Consider the following 23,261-nt stretch of genomic DNA (forward strand, 5'->3'; position numbering starts at 1 on the left):
GATTTGCCAGCACTTTATGACCCTTGGAGGACCCAGACGTTGGACTCCATAATAAATATTTCTCCTTTAATCAATATCACGAGGAGTTGCCAGCACTTTATGATCTGTGGAGGACCCAAAGACCAGCCTCCCCCCCATCAATATTGTTGGAATATGGTAGCACTATATGATCAGTAGTCGTCCCAGATGTCCAGCACCCATGATGAATATTGCTAGGATCTAGGATTGGTTGGGTTCCCAAACATTAGACAACCACAACCAATATTGACAAAACTTTGGCTGTCCATTCCTAATGGGAAAATTGTAGTTCGGCAACAGTCGGAGGGCTGAAAGTTTCCCGTCCCGTTCTCATAGTTGATATAGTCTCTGGATAGACCGTAACTTTTTAAATTGTGGCTTTTTTTTTTTAAATATTAGTAACTATGAACTAGTAGATATTGGTGTATTTGGTTTATTACAACACAGCTTCATAGAAGGGGTCTGGGTTGGCACCAAGTAAACTTCGCCTATGACAATGTGCGTGTCTCCCAGACCAACCTTGCTACAGGTCAAGCTGTTCGAAGGTAGACGCCGCTATTTATTTCACTCAATAGGAAAAAATATGAAATGATAAAGCACCATAACAAGTTCTTCCATTATATTCTGTGGCTGAAGTGAATGAATAGCAAAGTACAGATCAAATATTACTTGCGGCCACAGATGACGGACGCTCGGCCATGTGTCTGCACCAGATGCTGCTCTATAGCTGTGAATCTAGGAGCTCGAAGCGACCGGATGGCACAGAGCAGACACAAGACTTGATGATTCACACACAAAACAACATAAGTATAAGAAATCCCACGATAAAAGAGACCTTACACATTCCTAACACTCAGTCCATGCCTCAACCAGGGAGCTCATGACTGGCCGGTCTCCTTTAAGAAGCTGTGACTCCGGGGTCGGGGAATGTGGCTGATGTGACCATGTTAGGGTCATCCCCCAGTGACTATATAATCAGGCCTAGTGGGTGGTCCCTCCAGGCTGGACCACCACACACAACCATGTTTCTTCATTGTATTGTTTTGTGTTCACATATGTATTGTATTATATTATACTATACTATTTATACGATTATATATTATACTATTCATATTATACTTAAAAAAAAAGAAACAGAGAAAATAGTTGTCAGAAAAAGCCCCTATACAGCGGCATCACAATCCTCCTCTTCCTACTGGTTATACCTCTAGCTATACAGCCCAGCATACCATTATATATATATATACAGCCCAGCATACCATTATATATATATATATATATATATATATATATATATATATATATATACAGCCCGGCATACCATTATATATATATATATATATATATATATATATATATATATATACAGTATATATAAAGCTCGGCATACCATTAAATATACAGCCCAGCATATGATTGGCTTCCCTTACTGCCTAGGTGCACTAGTGACACAATTTAAAGCTGTCAGAAATCACTACCCCTAAATCCTTCTCTTCTGAACTCTTTGCCAACATAGAACTGCTGATATGATACTCAGATAGAGGATTCCTACTCCCCAAGGTGTATTATTTTACATCTGGAAATCAATCTTACTGACAAACAATGTAAGTTTATGGAGTGAAACCCAGATCCCGACTGATCAAAACTTTTGACTTTTTTTTTTACACAAATAAATAGGAACTTTAACCTGTCGCTCAGAGGGTCAGAACAGATTTATATATTATTATTTCCCCTTTAACTGGGAAAAACCTGACCAATTGGTACCTATAGAGGCAGCAACACTGCCTTTCTCTCTACTGTACCCACACATTATCATTAAGGATGGGGCCACATGGCGATTCCATGGCCTTCTCTGCTAGGTTCAGACTCCCATATGTCTCACTTTGGAATCTGACCTGCAGTACTGTGATTTCCCGGATGGCCACTATTCTGCAAAGCCATGCTTATATGTCACTGGAAGATAAAGTCTTTTCCCAGCTGCCATAAACACACATATGGGCATTAAATGGATTATCCAGTATTATAAAACTGATGGCCTATCCTTAATGTTAGATCAGCGGGTGTCCCAGCACCCCAGACGATCAGCTGTTCAGTGCTGCAGCCTCCTTAGTGTCCCCCCCCACCACCACCACCATCACCAGCAGATATATAGTAGCAGTAATACAAGGTACTGGAGTGGTTTTGTATCCAGGTGTACCGGGCGATGCTGTACTGCTTTGCACCACTGCTGCGATGCAAGGAGGAGCAGGTAAAACATTGAAGAAGTTGCAGCACTTGCATCAGTGCCATGGAGTGTTCATCCAGCCGACTGGTGGGGGGGTCCAGAGTCTGACCCTAAAGCTGATTAAATAATAAGACAATGTATTTTACTAGACTGGATAACCCTTTTAAAGGGATAAATGACTCTGATATTACAGCTAGTGGGGCTGGATTCTCCTCCTATGGAAGCCCTGTAATAGGCACTCACAGGGTCCCATCTGTGCACACCAAGCAAAAGCAGATATCCAAAACATGTAAAGGGGTACTTTGGTGAATTTTTTTTTCTTTGAAATTAACTGATACAAGAAAGTTATACAGATTTGTAATGTACTTCTATTTAAAAATCTCAAGTCTTCCAGTACTTATCAGCTGCTGTATGTGCTGCGGGAAGTGGTGTATTCTCTTCAGTCTGACACAGTGCTGCCACCTCTGTCTGTGTCAGGAACTGTCCAGAGTAGCGGCAAATTCCCATAAAAAAAAACCCTCTCCTGCTCTGGACAGTTCCTGACATGGACAGAGGTGGACAGACTGGAAAGAATATACCAATTCCAGCAGGACATACAGCAGCTGATAAGTACTGAGATTTTAAGCAAATTACCAATCTTTCTAGCACCAGATGATTTGAAAAAAAAATGCCTCAATATCCCTTTAAGTTTTGGGACTGAGAAACCCTAAAAGCCCGGTAGCCAATATCCTTAGAGATATGCACCTCCTTGGACTGTTTTTTATTAATGTCTACGAGATTTTTTCCTACCAAGCTACTAAAACAAGTCAAAATAACCCCTACAGAGATACAAGGTCTACAATAACTTGTCCTTACCTGACTATAGGACTATAAAATATAGCACTATTGAATGTTGCAATACCAGACGCTGCCTATGGAGTAGAGTGGCGCTGTTTCTGAAAAGGTAGCCTATATATTTTTTTAATCCTAGACAATTGAACCTATACATTTTATATACGAAGCCTATTAAGTATTTAATATACCTATATGCCATTTATTTGATAGCATTGTAGTGATAGAAAGATAAAGGAACCCTACACATATCCATCTAACCTCTATGGGCTCAGCTATGAACTGGGGCACCCCAGCCTCCCACTTTCATATTACAGGATGGAGGCTGTCAATCGACGGGCGGGCAGTGAACCTTTCATCGGGGTTGTTGGTAAATAAAGTATGGGGTGCGGAATGTTAATAGCGCCATATCATATACCGCGGCTGAGTCAAGCTGTCACCATGCACTTCTAAAGTAACTTCCTGATCCCTGAAATCTGATCAGCAGGTAGAAGGCAGCACTTTGCCAAAGTCTGTCCACTAGTCAGTGGTGTATGCAAACAGAAAGGGACAGGTTCATGTTTCCTGCGTAGAAATACTAGACGAGAGGGAAGTAAGTAGTCAGAACGAAATTAGTCTTTAAGTGATATTTCTGCCAACAGAAGCAGCCTGCATAATAACCCGAATAACATGATAGGAAAGCTTATTATAAGGACAATGCAGCCAGTTACAGGGGTCGTCCAGTGTAGAAAAAAACATTCTCTTATACTGTGTTTGGGAATTCTGGGTTAAAACATCAGGGCCAATCATCTAGAGCAGGGATGGGGAACCTTCAGCCCTCCAGCTGCTGCAAAACTACAATTCTCATCATGCCTGGACAGCCGAAGCTTCGCTTCAGCAGGGAGAGGGAGGGGTTTACACAAGCTCAGATAGTAGACAGGGGGGGAAGAAACCTTGGAGGACAGCTCACATGGGCTGTAGATGGGGAGGAAAGCAAACAGAAGGCAGTTTTCAAGGGTGAATCATATAGGCTTTGTATAAGTGGAAGAGAGAAAGCAGAGACTCAAGCTGTAGAAGAGAAATTAGCATAATGTTTAATTAAAACTTATAGGAAAAATACCAGTCATGTAAGCTTTTTTAAGGTTACATGTAAAATTATCCGCTAGCAGTTATGATGAATGGATGATTACCTGGAGAATGAAACTTTATGGATAGTTGTTAACATGTATGAGCTCCTCCAATACACCACTCTATCGGGAAACCATCACAATGTAAGCTTAGCTTCTGGATATGCATGGGTAATAAAACTAAATGGTCTGTGCACAGACCCTGCGCGGCAGTACTGGAAGCCCTGTGGGTCTGTAATATAAATGTATAGACACTTAGGGGGACATTTATCAAACTTGCTGTAAAGTGAGACTGGCTCAGTTGCCCCTAGCAACCAATCAGATTCCACTTTTCATTCCTCACAGACGCTTTGAGAAATGAAAGGTGGAATCTGATTGGTTGCTAGGGGCAGCATGAAACGGAGCAAACTTAAAAGGGCCTTTTACACAAGTCAATTATCGTGCAAAAAATCGTTAAATCATTAGAATTTCTGGTGTAAACGCGGCAACGATCAAACTATGAATGAAAATTTGTTCGTATGTCGTTGATCGCATCTTTTGAGCTGTCCTCAAAATCACTGTTAATCGTTCTCTACTCTTTGAGTGCAATCACTCACTGTATATAGATACAAGCGCTATTACCATCATTGACAGTATATATATATATATATATATATATATATATATACACAAATTTACAATCGCAATTACGATCGCATAAACCACTTTTCATAGTGGTTTATCTTCTCATCTAAATGTCTATCATTTAAGACAAAAAAATCGTCACTTGTTCGCTAAACGAGTGATTAATCGATTTATCTCTCTGTGTAAAAGCACCCTAAGGAAGATCAGGGTCCCAGTAGGAGGATACTTTATAATTGACTCATTGTGAAAAGATCTTTAAAAAAGAACTATCAGCAGGTTAGTCAAATCTAAGCTGCTGATAGCTCCCTATTGGGTACAGGGCGCTGAGGATGAAGGCATGTCTCTTACCTAGGCACTCTTCCCGTGTTGTAGTAGTGCCATTAGGAGCACTAGGGGTGTGGCTACGGCGCCTGCGAGCACTGATTTGGGCTGGCCCCCTCCACTGATAATAAATAGAGGGGGCAGGCCAGCTAAGGAACATAGCCCTCCCCCCCCCCCCCCGCTGTGACCCTCCCCTAACCGGCCGGTCCCCTCTAATGATTATCAATGGAGGGGGCCAACCCAAATCACTAGGCATAACTAACAGCACAGGAATAGTGCTGAGGATGAAGGTAAGAGACGTACCATCCTCCTTGGCACCCCCATGCTCACTAGGGAGCTATCAGCATGTTAAATTCAACAAACCTACTGATAGTTCCCCTTTAAAAAGCAGGAATTGTCCAAACCACAAAGACACTGTGTAGGAGTCTATGGGCATTGCATAATGGATCTTTACCATAATACAGTTGCGTGTGTGCAACCAACTCAAAATAAACAACAGATAAATGAAATGAAAAAACTTACAAAAATACTTATCTCGTCCATCCCTTACTTGAGATCTATTGGCCAAAGTGGAAAGCTGCCAAAAAGAAAAGTTCACGCTCTGACAGGCCCATGTGTAACATGGCTGGTCACACATTTAGGCTATGATCACACAACGTATATTTTCGTAAAAGTACGGCCGTTGTTGCAATCGGCAGCAATGGCCGTACTTTTTACAAAAATATACTTTGCCTTGCCTTCTATGGAATCCCGGCCGGGACGTATACAAAAAACCCTGTCAGTGCACACTATGGAGCGAGCGGCTCCAGCCACACACTCGCCTGCATCAGAACTCTGCGGCCATATCGGCCGGAATGATCTTTTTAGAGACTGGCCGTTCCATGACCTGGCCGGGTCACGGAACGGCTGGTCTCTTATGTAGTCTGCACATGGCCTTAAATAGGCACATGTAGCCCTACATTTCCTCTGCAGAGGTCTTAAAGATATATACCAGGGGTTAAAGCTGTTATCCGGTGCTACAAAAACATAGCCCCTTTCTTCCAGAGACAGCACAGCTCTAGTCTCCAGTTCAGGTGTGGTTTCCATTCACTTCAATGGAACTGAGTTACAAAACCAAAACCCAAACTTGAGACAAGAGCGGTGCTGTCTCTGGAAGAGAGCGGCCATGTGTTTTGTAGTGCTGGATAATCCCTTTAAAAGAACTGGACCCAATATGGCCGCCGGACAAGAGAGCCATCTGTATTTTACAAGGGATTCGATTATATTACAGAACTCTACTATCTATAGATTATACAGGGGGAAATCTCTGACTCCATCTAATTATAAATCTCCTTCTGTAGAGCCGGGCTGCAGGATCTTTGATGTATGCGACCGTCCTCGCGAGGTGCGCGTTTCACAATGGATCAAACTACATTTCAGCTATTGTGACCCTGTAAAAGGTATACATGAACTGTAAAAAGACTCTGTCATGTGCTTTGAATAGAGAAAATAAAAAGCTCGGAATCAGGTTTCGTCAAGTTGTTTTATGTTCCGCCTTGAATAGAGATTCTGGTATTTTCCATGTATTCTTTTGTAATGATGGGCAGTCAGAACGACAGATCCTATGCAGAGCTGCCAGAAGCTTCCCCTTTTTCCATCACCTTCTGATTGTTATAGATGCTGGCAGACAAAGCGATTAATACTCTAATCCCATCACTACCTCCCTTTACCTCCCTCAGGGGCTTCGGGGGTAGCAAGTGTATGCCCCAGACATGGAGCTTATACTGGGAGGAGGTGTGGGCAGGCCCGGAGACTTCTCTACACTTGTAGCCTGCGCCGCCGCTTATTTCTTTATAAATCCACTCGCTGGCTTTTCAGGAATGGTTATGAAAAAAAACAAAAAAAAAACAGGATCCCGCTAGTAAGCTACCTATTGGGAAGTGTGACAAATGAGAAAGCGTGACCATATGAGATATGTTGTACGGAATTAGTTCTGCACAGAGGTGGACTTGGCTGCGCTGATTCTCCCTGTCATCTGCCAAGAATATTACAATATCCATTATTTCACAGGATTCTGAGAGTACAAATACAGATATGGGGGGGGGGGGGGGGAGCTTTGGATTAGGTTATGCGATAAAGTATACCTCTAACCAACAATATTTCTGTACTACTCTGAAGTCAATAATAAGTGTTCTTCCCATTAAATTCATTAATTATTTTTTTTAGGGCTGCTGGAAAACATGGATAAAGCCTATGGCCTGTGACTGTATGCAGGTTCTCCAGGGAGCCCTAGGGCTGCATGACTCAAAGAGAAATGTAAGGGTCCTATTACACCGGATGGTTAATGGCCAAATAGAGCCATCCCTAGCGCTGACACTTCTCCCTTAATCCTCTGCTCACCCATAGAGCTGACACTTCTCTCTGCATCCTCTGCTCACTCCTAAAGCTGACACTTCTCTCTTTACTGTCTCTGCTCACCCCTAGAGCTGACACTTCTCTCTGCGTCCTCTGCTCACCCCGAGAGCTGACACTTCTCTCTGCGTCCTCTGCTCACCCCTAGAGCTGACACTTCTCTCTGCGTCCTCTGCTCACCCCTAGAGCTGACACTTTTCTCTGCATCCTCTGCTCACCCGAAGAGCTGACACTTCCCTCTGCGTCCTCTGCTCACCCCCAGAGCTGACACTTCTCTCTTTACAGTCTCTGCTCACCCTCAGAGCCGATACTTCTTTTCTCTGCGTCCTCTGCTCACCCTCAGAACTGACACCTCTCTCTGCGTCCTCTGCTCACCCTCAGAGCTGACACCTCTCTCTGCGTCCTCTGCTCACCCCTAGAGCTGACACTTCTCTCTGTGTCCTCTCCTCACCCCCAAAGCTGACACTTCTCTCTTTACAGTCTCTGCTCACCCTCAGAGCTGACACTTCTCTCTGCGTCCTCTGCTCACTCCTAGAGCTGACACTTCTCTCTGCGTCCTCTGCTCACCCTAGAGCTGACACTTCTCTCTGCGTCCTATGCTCACCCCTAGAGCTGACACTTCTCTCTGTGTCCTCTGCTCACCCCTAGAGCTGACACTTCTCTCTGCGTCCTCTGCTCACCCCTAGAGCTGACACTTCTCTCTGTGTCCTCTGCTCACGCCGAGAGCTGACACTTCTCTCTGCGTCCTCTGCTCACTCCTAGAGCTGACACTTCTCTCTGCATCCTCTGCTCACCCCTAGAGCTGACACTTCTCTCTGCATCCTCTGCTCACCCCTAGAGCTGACACTTCTCTCTGCGTCCTCTGCTCACTCCTAGAGCTGACACTTCTCTCTGCGTCCTCTGCTCACCCTAGAGCTGACACTTCTCTCTGCGTCCTCTGCTCACCCCTAGAGCTGACACTTCTCTCTGTGTCCTCTGCTCACCCCTAGAGCTGACACTTCTCTTTGCATCCTCTGCTCACCCCTAGAGCTGACACTTCTCTCTGCGTCCTCTGCTCACCCCTAGAGCTGACACTTCTCTCTGCGTCCTCTGCTCACCCCTAGAGCTGACACTTCTCTCTGCGTCCTCTGCTCACCCCTAGAGCTGACACTTCTCTCTGCGTCCTCTGCTCACCCTCAGAGCTGACACTTCTCTCTGCATCCTCTGCTCACCCTCAGAGCCGACACTTCTCCGTGTGTCCTCTGCTCACCCCCAGAGCTGACACTTCTCTCTTTACAGTCTCTGCTCACCCCCAGAGCTGACACTTCTCTCTTTACAGTCTCTGCTCACCCTCAGAGCCGACACTTCTCCGTGTGTCCTTTGCTATGATGTCACTCAACCAATTGCCCAGCTGAATGTCAAACCTAATCCTGTCTACTGCCATCCTCATAAAGAGGTCATGAGGTGAGTTCCATCACAAGGCCATGTTCACATGGCGTAAGACACCGGCCATTCTGTGAAGAGAAGATCATGAGAAGATCATCATGAGAATGATCTTTACTGCCGCTGAATTTTGGATTGTGTGCACTGACAGGCTTTCTGCAGCCGCTATTCAATGTTAGCTTTTTGTGGCGCCGCTAGGGATCCTGGCCGGAGTGTATACTATGTGTATATACTCTGACCGGGATTCCATAGAAGGCAGCACTATGGAAGCTACCTAGAAATCATGAATAAACGAAAAAGCAGGTGAAGTCGAGTGTGTCCATGAGGCCAAGTGAGCAGAAAAAACAAACCAGTGTTCAGACTAAGGCTATGTTCAGACAACGTTTTTTCAGCTCCGTTTAAAATGACGTCCATCATTTTGAGTCTAAAATAATGGACGTCATTTAGCCTCCAGTGCAATGACTGGTGTTTGTACATTATTCTAGTTTGGGTTACTAATTGCCCATTGGATGCGGCTTTATTGAAAAGTCCATTGAATGTGGAGAAAGAACGGTGACAAAAGAAAAACTGTGTGTGAGCATCTAATAAAAACGTCCGCTGTTTGCAAAAGACATCCGAAAATAATTGTCATGATCATTATTTTGATGCCCGCGGCGATAACGTCCATTATTCAATACATTTTGTGCATTGGACGTCCGTCTTCCCATTGACTTCAATGCATTGCATTGCAGTCAGTTAAATCGTGGCAATAATGGACGTTATTTTAAATTGCAATATGGAAGGTGCCAGGGAATAGTTTGCATTAGACAACTGCTATATGCGATGTTATAGCTGAGTATAAAGAATCCATCAACATCAATGGTTATACACCACTGCAAACAAAATCCTGGTGCGGAGAGGAACAGCTGCCAGTCTGCCCAATGCCAATGGCATCCCATGCAGAAGCCGGCAGCTTAATTCACTGCCAGTGCATGCATATATATATATATATATATATATATATATATATATGCGCAATGCACTACTTTTCCTCCCTTTATTTTGCAGTGAAGTTATAATTATTCATTATTGTCGTCGCCCATAATCCCGTACACACTGGATACATGATATATGAGCCTACGGCTATATTTCTATAGATTAGACAGAATAGACTCCATCTGGCACACAGATTTTTATCACAAGTATTGAATGAGCCTGCTGTGGCTTGTTTTGTACCTGCCAAGGTCCGAGGGGCCCGAGGGAGATTAAGAGTCACGGACCAGGAAAATAAAAATTAATTCTCATATAGAACAGTGAGAGGCCTTTACAATTTACGAGGACAGATGCTGATAATGTGTGAGATTTTATTCCAATGCATGAACTCCCATGGACAGGATACGGCTGTGTCGGGATTAGACCATCATGCAGGGACTTGCGATTTCCTAACAATTTCTGCTAATAAAACAGTGGTTACCACTTCTCTCATTAAACATCCCTAATAACGCACGGATTGTAATGCTCCGTCATGCTTTCTCTTGCTCTTCTCTTCCAAAGTTACGACGTCCCTAGGAAAATAGAGTCACCATAAAAATGTTACGTCCCATATTAACATCCCCCTTGTAAAAGTTTTTTTGTAAGTATTTCTGTCATTAAAAGTAAAAAATTTTGACATGTAGAACGAGCAGGAAGGAATGAGCACTTAAAGGGGTACTCCGACATCAGGTAAAAAATATATAAACATGCTGCAATCAGAATTGCTTACCTGTCTGAAATAACTAAAGCTCCATTTGCTTTGGACTCTTAGCTCTGTATTTCCTGGTTGAGCAGTTGCTCAGTACTACAGATCCCAGAATGCATTGCTTTCTCTTAGTTATCCATCACGGTCCTCCCACCCTGCCTACTCCCCTTCCACAGCACTTCTGCCAGTTCCCCGTCCAAAGCTTTTGCAGAAAATCTTGTTTCACTGCAGACTTCATCAGGAAGGTTGCAGCACCTGCTGCCTTTATTCTGTCTGCTCTTTTTAGCATCACTAATCACAAGGCAGAATGCTCTAAACCCACAGATGCTGTTGAGACGACGACTGATTAGGAGAATAAGCTGCATGGCTCTCCCAAACTTACCGTCTCCGTGCACACAGATCCTTTATAAACTTATAGGGCTGCTGAAAAGCGAAAAGCACTACCGACACTGCTCCCTGCTCGTTCTCCTGGTGGGGTTCCCTGAAACCCTGACAAAGCACGACATGTCAAAAGTTTTTCTAATGACAGGTACACTTTACATTTTGTATTCGGTCTACTGACCAGTAAAGGATTACGACCCTGACCGATCAAAACATTTGACGTGTCTCTGTGATATGACAGAAGGACAGGGACAATTTAAATTTGTTTGGTCGCTGTCAGGTACTGTAATTTAAAAGCCATTCATGCCGAACAACAGATCTGCATCTCATCAATAGAATTCCAAACTAGGGAACAGATCAATAGGTGATCTGCTGTTTTACATACTGCATTGTTGTCCAAGAAGACGACCTTCACATGACAACCCCTAAGACAACTTTAGGACATTCAGTGTAAAGGAATCATTCTCCTCTCATTTTCATTATGAACGACTGAGACATTGGGACAGATTAACTATTATGTTCACATGCTGAATAAGACCGGCCGTTCCGTGACCTGGCTGGGTCACAGAACGGCCGGTCTCTTTAAAGATCATCCCGGCCGGATGATCTTTAGCGCCGCTGAGCTCTGATGCGGGCGCATCTGTGCGCACCCGCATCAGAACTCTCCACTGCACACAATGGAGCGTGCGACCCGAGCCGCTCACTCCACTGTGTGCACTGAAAGGGTTTTCTGACATGTCAGTTGTTTGCGGCACCACTAAAGATCCTGTCCGGAGCGTATACGATGTGTATACGCTCTGGCCAGGATTCCATAGACGGCAAGGTGACATATATTTTTGTATTAATCACTGCCGTTGTTGCAATCGGCAACAACGGCCGTACTTTTACAAAAATATACGTTGTGTGAACATGGCCTTAAAATGCTGATTTTGTTGTAAACATTTTATATTATAATTTTTTTCCATGTAGCCCAACAAAGGGGAGTGGCTTCTGTAAAAGGGGTGTGACTTTAACCAAAGGGGAGTGCTTTATAATTTCACACTTAAGAGTCTTCTGTAGTTAAAACCAACTAATAGAACATTTAAACTTAAGGCTGCCTAAAAGGAATATTCTGGGGATATTTTTCTATCTAACTGTGCTCTGGGCTTTATTATTACTGCCTGGAATTTAGACAAGTGAAGAAACTGCAAAAGGAGAATTTTTTAATCTTATACCTATAAAATCTATGGGGGAGATTTATCAAACATGGTGTAAAGTGAAACTGGCTCAGTTGCCCCTAGCAACCAATCAGATTCCACCTTTCTTTCCTCACAGACTCTTTGGAAAATGAAAGGTGGAATCTGATTGGTTGCTAAGGGCAACTTAGCCAGTTTCACTTTACACCATGTTTGATAAATCTCCCCCTATGTTCATATGTGATAGTAGCAATGAAAAAATTCAAGTCCGCCGATGCTTAATCCTAGACAAAGAACGTCTCGAAAAGCATCAGTGTGGTTTTTCTAGACGGGATGCACCAAACCTATTCCATGCTGTATGTTCAATTTGGTGCAAACGTAGATACTTTTGTCTAACTTTATATCGCCTCTAAGTTACCTCACCAAACATCATTTATGGAGCCAACATTTTAATAAAATTAAACCACTCCCCCTTTCATCAACCACACCCCTTTTCCTTTAAACCTAGTCTAGTGAGGTGCAATAAGCATCTACAACACTTCCAAAATTTTGTAGCAATTTTTGCATTTTTAGCAATTCCATAACGTAACTGAGAGGCATCAGTAACGCTTGTAAAAGCTCATATATGACTGTTGAGTTGTATGCGACAACGGTAAAACCTGTAATCTATAAAACAGAACCGAGCGTAGAATTCAGTAAGTGAGGAGCAGCGCTCAGCTCTTCTCGACCCCCAAAGCCCTCTGGACGAATCCCAAAGATGCTGATCATTATTTCTGAGTCATATGGCGCTCAGCAGAAGAAGATGTAGCCAATACATTTACATGGTGTCTACCTGCGCGGCAGCTGTCGCTTGTCTAAGTCATTAATAATATGCACATGAAGAGAACATTCCAAGGAAGGATTGCGAGAAAATAAACACGGATCCCGCGGTTCCATCCCCTGCCCCCCAGGAGCAGCTGTCAAAGAAATGCCCAACAAATTACTGTACGCCTCAGCATTATAGCAGCCCGTCCTGCCATGTCCCAGACCAGAAAACTCACATTATGGATGGATGAAATCTGGAAATTGCATTACACAGCATTGGCGTAGACATTGTGTAGGGATAAACAGAGCAGCCATGTATAACAGCAGCACCATGTGTAATATAGAAGTGCCGCAATGTCTAATAATCGTAGTCAACGGCCATTGAAATTACAAGTCATTCAGATTAGTGGTAGACAATCGCTAGGGACCCTGGGTGAGAATAGTACATGGACCCCTTACTTATTCTCTGATCGAACATCAAAAAATCTTAGGTTCTATATAACTTTAACCTTCTCGAACCTTCCGTATTTGATTCCCGATGCCTTCCCGGTCCGTGGGGAAGGAGGAGACAGCCCGGGTGCCACCTGGAATTCCTGGATTAAGCCTATTACTTAGGCTGAATTCCAGAATTCCAGGCAGTACCCGGCTGTCTCCTCCTTCCCCACAGACTGGGAATCGGGAATCAAATGCGGAAGGTTCGACAAGGTTCGAGTTCTATAGAACCTAAGATTTTCCGATGTTTAATCATCTCTACTTACTGGGCCACAGCTGAAATGCTCTTGTGCATTTCTCCACATCTACAGTATACGGCCAACATGAAACATATGAAACCGCGCAGTCTACAGATATATATGTTTCTCTCTGAAACAGCTCCAAGCTTTGGTAGATCTGCTTATTCTTAGGTCTGAAGGGGTTATGTGTCTCATTGAGGAGACCATCATGCTGGTGTAGGGAGTCTTATAAGCCATGCAATGCTCCATGGGTAAAAAAGTATGCAAAGTAGCTCTCCTCAAGAGTAAAACCAGCCTATTCTTTAAATGCCACCTATTGAATGTAGCTTTCCTTGAAGTCTACACTAAATCCCTTAAAGGGTTGGCCAGCTACTACCCTGCTCAGTAATAATCCCCAGTCCTGTACTTTGTGCTTGTCTGAGGTCATGCTTGAAAGCAGAAAGAGGAGAGACCATCACATCGACTAAACAGCAGTCAGTTATGGCCCTTTCACGTTAGCCAGGCATAGGTATCCACAAATCAAAAGCCCAAATCAAGACGTCTGAGCCCCAACCAAGATCGCCCCTCCCAAAATGCCCACTTATGGGTGCCCCCTATGGGACCTGGTTCCCAAAACTGTCCCTGCAAAATCAAGACTTTGTATGAGTATGGCCAAGCAGTACCCAAATAACAACAGACAACACAAGTAGCAGGTAACTATATTGGACCTCCATGCTTTTGTCGAGATTTGTGAGGTTCCAAGCAATTCTGCAACAGCTATGATATAGCTATAGGGGTTGCAAAGGTAGTAGCTGCACCCTGGTCCTGGTGTCTGAGGAGGCCCCAGGCTGCACCCTGATCACACACGTACTGCATTGGGGCCCAGGAGCTTCAAGTTGACATCTCTCAGAGATAGGGAACCATCCACCATCCAGCTGTTGCAAAACTACAAGTACTATCATGCTAAAGGCTGTCCAGGCATGATGGGAACTGTAGTTTTGCAACAGCTGGAGCGCTGAAGGTTCTCCATTGCTGTCTTAGAGGATACTGCTCCAGGATCTCTCCCAAACCTCAAAGCCTATGTGATTGACTATAGGGGCCTGTATCTGGTGACCCATGCAGTGCTAGATCTCCATCATTTTACAGTCTGAGCTACTGATCCAGCTATAAAACCTTTACTTTTTTTCCTGCCTTCTTACTGTCATCTCTTGTACTCTTGTATCACAGCTGTATTTCTGAAGCAGAAGATGGGTTAAGCCAAGAGAAGGAAGAGGCAATAACGGAGACCAACGGAGACACGAAGCATCCGGGCTGATTAAGAAGATTAAGTGGTAAGGGGGGACAGATTTTATGGCACGCAGCAGAACCCGCGAGGTGTGGGTGAGCGTGCTAACAGTTGGCGAATGCTGCAATGCAGGACTGGAGCACGAGTTTCATTACAAAGTGCACTGAACCAGAGGCGATCATTTCAAGTTTATCTAAAGATTTCTGCATGACTGCAGCAAAACAGGAACGACACGAGATGAGCCTCCCCGCTGCCCCGCTCTCCAAGAGCTGCTTCATGCTGAGACTACAGAGCAGACACTGCAGCACAGCACAGGCCAACCTTGTGTGCTTTACAGGGAACTGAGAAAGAATACACTGGATGGGTCAAGTGCATGTGTCATATGAGCTCTTGACTTCCTCACAGTCACAATATGGCTCCAATAACCATCCAACCATCCTCCCCTTCCAGGAGAAACCCTACACTATTACATCTAGCACTGTAAAATGACTTGTATAACCAAGTGCAATCCCCTGTGCATTCATATAGCTGCTAACATGGAGTTCTCCTTCATTGGATCCGTCGGTCTATGGGCTTTATGCAGCATTAATACAGAGCGTTCTACAATGAATAATGTGAATACTTACATGCAGACATCCACCGATAATGGTGCTGCCACATGTCGCTGCCAAGGCAGGGGTTAAATTCTGAGACTCTTTCAGTTTTACTTCGTAACTTTGGCTCACATGCAATTCAAGTCATGGGAATTTTCATCCATATAGGAGGCTAAAGCTTCCCGTATAACAGGCCTGGGGAGTATGTTTGAGACTTACCCACCAATACGTTCTAGAACTAATCTAACCTGTAACTTTGAGACGACAATGAAGGCAGTACAGGATATCCACAGGATTGGCTACTGAATCTCTTGGGTGCCGAAACTGGACTCTACACCCCACTATACCGAGAACAGACTTGGAAGCAACTGACTCCATACAGTGGTGCCATCGCATCACTGCAGCCTCAGCTTCCAAAGCTTTATATAGAGCCAACTGCTTCCGGCTCCATTCCCAGTACAGTGTGGTCACTGTATTACTGCAGCCTCAGCTCCCAATGCTGAGTATGGAGCCAACTCCCTCTGGCTCCATTCCCAGTGTAGTGCGGGCACTAGAAAGCTGATTGTTGTTTGGTGTCGATACCCCATCAATCACTTATTGATAGCCTATGCTGTGGATCGATAGTTTTTTTATTCCTGACCAACCGCTTAAACATTTACACACCAATCTAAGGCTGTGTTCAGACCGGCAAAGCTCAACAGGCTACAATTTACCATATGAAAGTATAGTATAGCATAAGGCACTAAAACAGGGTCTGTTGGGAGCCATTGATGGTCATCATGGATGTAATGCCACCATGATCTTTCTCTTCACTATTCCTGTGACAGAAGAGAAAAGCAATAACACAGAAGCGGATATGAATACTGTTACCGTGGAAAGTAAAGCCCCTATTACACGAGGAGATCTCTGGGAGCAAGCGAGCGCCGACCTGTCAGGTCAGCGCACATTTTGCTCCTTGTTCCCCGTTCACTGCCAGCGCTATTAAATGCGCCAACAGCAAGCGACTAATAGCAGGGGGTCCGTGGGGAGCTGCCGGGGGGCTCCCCAGACGATCTTTAGAATGTCTGGGGAGCCCATAGGAGATATCGGCAGTCTCCGCTCCTCCTACATGGAGCGTTGCAGCAGATCATTGCTATCCATATCGTTTGTCTTTCAACATGATGAAGGACAATTATCAACCAACATCGTCCATGGTGGCTGATCGTTGCCTTTTATTACACACATCGATTATCGGCCGTAATGGCTGATAATAGGGCAAAGATCACTTTGTGTAGTAGGGCCTTAAGGATTTGGAGCTGCATGCGTGAAGCCTGTAAGGCAGCTGTACTTAACATTGGAAGCTTATGTACAAGTCTTGCCAAGTGGTGGACCGACATGGTAGATACAGGTAGAATCCACCTCTAGGTTATCCAATACCTGAATAGGTGCATGCTACCCCTCAGTGTTAATAATATGGTTACATGTATGTCTATGTTACAGTACATATCAGAGATATAAGAAAAGATGATACAGAACTGTAATTTCATGGAGACAGACAGATCAGGATCTTTAATAATCATAAATGTGCCTGACTATAATAACTATCAGAGTAGTGTTGCCTTTATCATAGGGACCGAGGATTCTTCTTGACAATGACTCCTGTAGCGGTAGACACTTGGTACGACAAGCCCCATGAACCGTGATAAGGCGGCTGCTATTTTCTCATCGTTCTTGACGCTGGTTTGGAGTAATGTTGATTTATGTGTTTTCTGCTCTTTGAATTTTTGATCTATTGCTTCTAACCGCCTTTCGGTGATATCGTGATTTATTCACTCTTCGGTCTGATGAACCATTACGTCTCACAATTCTTATTTGGTCGGCGCACAAACCTCGACTTGATACCTAAATATTAAGCATCACTTGCACTTTACGTAGATTGTACAAGAACCAAGATCCGTGCACCGTAAATGTAACCGATGCCGATTCTCTCCATTTAGCAGGAATCTTCTGACTCGCTGCGTCCCCCGATACATGGAATAGCGGTTAAACCAACATCACGGCTGCATCTATTAACAATTTATTTTTATTGTTGTCAGTGTCAACTTTCCGCTTCTTTTGCATCCAGCGAAAACGCATTTTTATTGGCCATTGTCTGATCTCTAATCACCCATGTCTTCCCGTCACTGGTAATTACTATTTGAACCCAGAGGCTGTAAGGTCTGTCAGCCTCCTCCGAGAATCAAAGCTTGCCAAGGAGCCAGCTGGCAGGAGCATGCAAATGCGTCCCCTTAGAGATACAGAAAGCAACTTCTGCCTGGTCAAAACAGAGACGGGAAGAAAAAAAAAATCCCCAGCCTTAGGAAATAGGAACCAGCAGCAATTGTAGCCACCAAGTAATCTGTGTTGATTTTTTAATTATACTGCCAGGAGTCTGTGAAATTAGAATTCAGCCCGAAGAAAGCGAAAGCTCACGCCTGACAAAGCTGGGGAGGGAAATTCTTCATCGCCCCGTGACAGTCCTCCTTGCAATGGTTGGGGCAACCGGCGGTCCAACACAATCATACCGGATTTAACCTAAACCTTGTAGTTTCATGCTACTTTGCACGGCACCAAAGAAAGTTTCAGAGGCCATCGCCATCAATATAGTCAGTGTTATGTGCTAGAACAAAACCAGAGAGACCACACACGCAAACATCAACAGATCGGAGCCATAGATCTGAGGACAATGCCTAGGCCTGCCTATGACGGAGCAGGTCTAGGTCTATGTGGAATCATTACCCGTGAAACCTGAGCACCACTGTGGGAGATTAGACCGTTTCCATTTCTGGTACAGTTACATTACTTGATGGCAGATGTGATGAGATGGTGAAATTATGTTTGGCCGTCAATTAGACTAGTATTGATAAAAGATCATATTTAGCTCTTAGGATTAGCCATGAGCTGTTTGTGAGTTGCTGTTCGGGTTCGAAAACGTTCTCTGAACCTCAATGTTCGGCATTAGACTTCCGGCGTTTGGAGTAGTTAGATGCCAGAGGCTGGATCTATCCCCATTCTGGAGATCGCTAGGAAAAAGGGGGTGCAGAGGTCCGAATACCGCCCACCCAACACAATCTCACGCTTATCCTGAGGATAGAGATAAGTTAATTTTAAGTTTTAGGTCGGAAAACCCCTTTAAGTCCCAACAGAGTCCATCTACCACTTGGATCTTTCTGAGGTAATGTTCAGACTCTGTATAAAACCGGCCGAGTAACGGAACGGCTGGTCTCAAAGATCATCCCAGCCGGTATTGCAGTATCGGCCAAATGATCTTTAGTGTCGCTGAGTTCTGATGCGGGCGCATCCGTGCGCGCCCGCATCAGAACTCCCCACTGCACACAATAGAGCATGTGGCCGGAGCCGCACACTCCACTGTGAGCACTGACAGGGTTTTCTGCAGCCGCTATTCATTAAATAGCAGCCGCAGAAAACTGACATGTCAGTTTCTTGCGGCGCCCCTATGGATCCCGCACGGAGTGTATGCTATGTGTATACACTCCGGCTGGGATTTCCTCAGCCTGCAGCACAACGTAAGTTCTGTACTAATCAAAGCCGTTGCAACAACGGCCATGATTACTGCGGATCTTACATTGTGTGAACATGGCCTAAAACTGCATTTGTCCCAACACTATAAAAACTGAAGCCCCGGCACCAGTGTGAACACAGCCCTGAAGAAACTTGAAATATAACTGAAACTTTCACAATGTTAATTCTTAGTGCAGTTTTGGAAGAAATAAAACATATTGCACAATGTTAAATGCTGCTTTACATTACAACCAAGAAGATCTAGATCTAGCTCTAGCTGCAATGGAGAGTGTGCTGGTTAGACATACTACATTATCATTGACCACTGCTAAAGTGAATCCATTAATCACTAGAGAGCAGAAAACAAAAAATTGCATATGGGGGTCCTTACTAAAGCTATGGATAGGCTGGGGGTCCTCCATATTACATCCATTTTTTACCTATATATACCAGCCGATCATCCTGATCCTCCTGGCCCATAATTACAATATCAGAACAATGCTGAAGGATATTGATTAGACATTGATTACTACCGTGTTTCCCCGAAAGTAAGACCCTGTCTTACATTAATTTTACTCCCAAAAGTCCCACCCTGCCTTACTTTCGGGGGAGGCCTTACATTGGGAAATTCCTCTACTGTTTTTCCTCCTAGTCATTCCCCTTCCTTTTTTCTGTCATTCCTCCTCATTCCCCCTGTACTTCTCATGCTTCCTCTCGCTCCTCCATATTCCTCTCCTGTATACATCCCCATTCATTTCCCCCTTATTCCTCTTTGATCCTTTGGATTTCTCATGCTTCCTCCCACTCCTCCTTATTCCTTTCCTATCCTTCTTCTTATTCATTCCCCTCCATTTCCCCTGTTCCTTCTCATTCCACAGACACACATACACACCTTACCTTTCTTCTGTCTCAACGCGATTCCTCTGCGGTACCGGGCTGACGAGGTGACGTTCGGCCAATCAGCTGCGAGCCGGCTGACTGGCCAATCGCAGCTCGAGCTGACTGGCCAATCGCAGCTCGAGCAGCAGGATGCGCCGCAGGCCATTTACTGAAGGCGGAATACGGGCGGCTCCTGGATGGAGCGAGGTACCGTAGCAGTTCCTGTACTTTCCCCAGGGACCCCACCCATATGCGGCCTTACATTCCCCCCTCCCAGCTACCCTGCTCTACAATCGGGGGGTGCCCTACATTGGCGGACCCCCCCGAAACCCTCACCCTGCCTTACTTTCGGGGGGGTCCTACTTTCGGGGAAACACGGTACTATGGCAGCTGTAATAGCCGTCATAACTCTCAATTAGCGCTATCCCTATCAATGAGTGGTCACATACGCCACAATTTCTGCCCACGCTCTATGCAGTCAATGGGAATTGTTTACAAGCCTCCGCTCTGACAATGATTCATGACTAATTACAACCAAGACCTGCCTGTTCCAATGATTGGCAAAATGAAGACAGTCCCCCATTCAGTCCCAATAAACAGATGCCATTCATTAGCTGGGGCAGGTTAGGAGCGCTCCATGGAGTTAATACAAGGGATGTAATGTGCTACCTGTAATCGCCCCCATTAAATAACGCCAACTCTAATTTTCCCATAATGGATCAGTTTTAACTTTATTTACTAATAAAACATAAAGTGACAAAAAAATTCCACAAATAACATAAGAAACCCGATTCCAATCGTTGACTTTTTATTATTAAATAAATAAGGTTAATTGGCCAATTACCTCCCGCCATCGGGCGGCAGAAAACGGGACCACAATTTCTCCGTCGAGTTGACGTCAGCATAAACCTATTTACTGTGAGCCAAAGGGCGGGTGCAACCAAGGTGGTACCTGCTATTAAAAACATATTAAGGGTCTGTTTCCATGCTGGAATACAATTGCACCACTATGGATCTGACTATTTGGATTCAAGTCTATGGTGGAATTTTCTGTGTGCAGCTTAACATGGAGTAATCCAGTTTTACAGAGGAACAAGCTCAGCACCCTAACAAATGCTAGCTATTAGAGATGAGCGCCATTCGAGCATGCTCGAGTACCAGTGCTTGCCATTTGAATGCCGGTGGCTGAAGAAGTTAGATGCAGCCCTACAGAGTCCTGGAAAACATGGATACAGCCATAGGCCACGTTTTCCGGGACTCTCTCCAACTTCTTCAGCCACCAGTATTCAAATGCAGAGAGAATGTACTCGAGCATGCTCAAGTCTCGCTCATCTCTAAAAGCTATACATCTAAAGCGAATGTACAGCACATCACATCGCATCACAGAGGGTAGCTTGTTACATTGGGGTCATGGGAACCAGGAAGCTGCTCAAAAAAAGACCGAACCACTGCGCCACCGGCACCGATCTGTTAAGGTAAAAAAAAGACGATGTACCTGATTGTACATTCACTTTAATATAGTTGTCAGCTGTTCCCAATCCACACGTGTGCACACTCAACCCAGGTAAGCATGTATGTGTCCTCTGTCGAGAGAAGAAAGAAGGCGACTGCCAGACTCCTCTGACGCTACTCAAGAATCCCAATATACCCATCCATTCACTTCCCCAACATCTTCCAAGAAAGTTGAGAAGTTCCCATACACGTTAATATTCTGTGCACTTGTCTGGTACATATAACGACTTCTAAATATACAGAATTAGTAGAAGGCAGTCTTCCAATTTAGAACTAGAGATGATCGAACATCGAGAATTTTCAGGTTCGATCGAACCTTCAGCATTTGATTCCCGATGCCTTCCTGTTCCGTGGGGAAGGTGGAGACAGTCGAGTACCGTCTGGAAAACAGGGATACAGCCTATTACCTAGGCTATTACCTAGGCTGTATCCCTGGTTTCAAGGCAGTACTCAGGCTGTCTCCACCTTCCCCACGGAACGGGAAGGCATCGGGAATCAAATGCCAAAGGTTCAACTTCAATCGAACCTGAAAATTCCCAATGTTTGATCATCTCTATTCAGAACCCTCGAATCACTAGAGTGGCTAGAAAGAGTGGAGGAGCCGGCATATCCTTGCATTCTCCAGACAGCCAACTGATTTCAGTGGTAACTGTGTAATGCTTTATTTGCCCTGTGGGGGCAGTGCAGCACCAGATGCTTTCTAGAGAAAAAAAAGCTGCTGCCAGACTCCCCTTATTCCCAATTACAAATGGATCAGGTATGTTGAGATCCAGTATGGCTGACCATTCCTTACCGCAGTGTTCCCCAATAGGTTAATCTCCAGCTGTTAAGAAAAGACTGTCAGGGCATGGTGGGAGTTGTAGTTCTGCAACAGCTGGAGGTTCACAGGTTAGTCCACATCTAATAAATATCTTCCGTAGATGTACACAAAGAGGATGTGTTACTAATTCCCCTTAAAGAGACGCAGTGCGATAAGAAGACTTATTTGTATCCAATGCTCCATGGGAAAAATGGGAAGAACTACAACTCCCAGCATGTCCTCCCATGGGAATGTAGTTCTATAAAGGAAATATATTTCATTGATAAGGTCTTTCTATTGTGAAACCAATATATATATATATATATATATATATATATATATATATATACTCTATCCACAATGTAAGCCATCATATCCTCCCCAAACATGATCTAACCGTCCCACATCTGCTGATGGAGAGTAATTGTATTCCAACCAAGACCATACACAAGGAATAATCTGCTGTGCTAGAACCAATTGCAATTTAATGGCTCAGACTTAGAACGTGGCTTGAATCCCTCTTGTTAGAAGTCGTAGCCCAGAGCGGAAAAAGCACTTTAAATCACACAGTAGCCATTGACCCAAAAGAGAGGTCTGCGGAAGAGCAGAACGATTCCTTATGCCGTTCCATTAATATTTTTTTTATTATTATTGTTATATCAATAAATTCAGATTTCAATTAGGGTTGTTTGGTTATAAAAATTCAATGCAAATATTCTAAATTTACAAGAAGTGGAGGGTTTTTCCCCAAATTCAGAAACCTTAATATAAAGAGAGGAGGCCTGGCACATTCTTGCACTGATTTCAATGTTAACAGTGTCATACTTTATTTCTCCATTGGTGGCGCTGCAGGGGAATTAAACACATAACAGCCGATCACAGGGATTCAAGCAGTAGGATACGCTATGAGCGTCTCATGGTTGGGAGAC

The 23,261-nt window shown here is 44.3% G+C and overlaps 1 protein-coding gene across 2 annotated transcripts in view; it reads right to left on the reverse strand.

The window, feature by feature from the left end:
* SLIT1 (slit guidance ligand 1) overlaps positions 1-23,261 on the reverse strand; it is a 259,852-nt gene that overhangs the window by 230,474 nt on the left and 6,117 nt on the right. The window contains exon 1 of one of the 2 annotated variants that reach the window (XM_069979973.1): positions 16,316-16,334. The exons of the other annotated variant lie outside the window; for it this stretch is intronic. The gene's annotated coding sequence lies outside the window, so the exon portion shown is untranslated. Of the gene's footprint in view, positions 1-16,315; positions 16,335-23,261 lie in introns of those variants that run through there. 2 annotated transcript variants of the gene reach the window in all.

This window comes from Dendropsophus ebraccatus, chromosome 8 (genome assembly GCF_027789765.1).
Source record: "Dendropsophus ebraccatus isolate aDenEbr1 chromosome 8, aDenEbr1.pat, whole genome shotgun sequence".
Classification (NCBI taxonomy): Eukaryota; Metazoa; Chordata; class Amphibia; order Anura; family Hylidae; genus Dendropsophus; species Dendropsophus ebraccatus.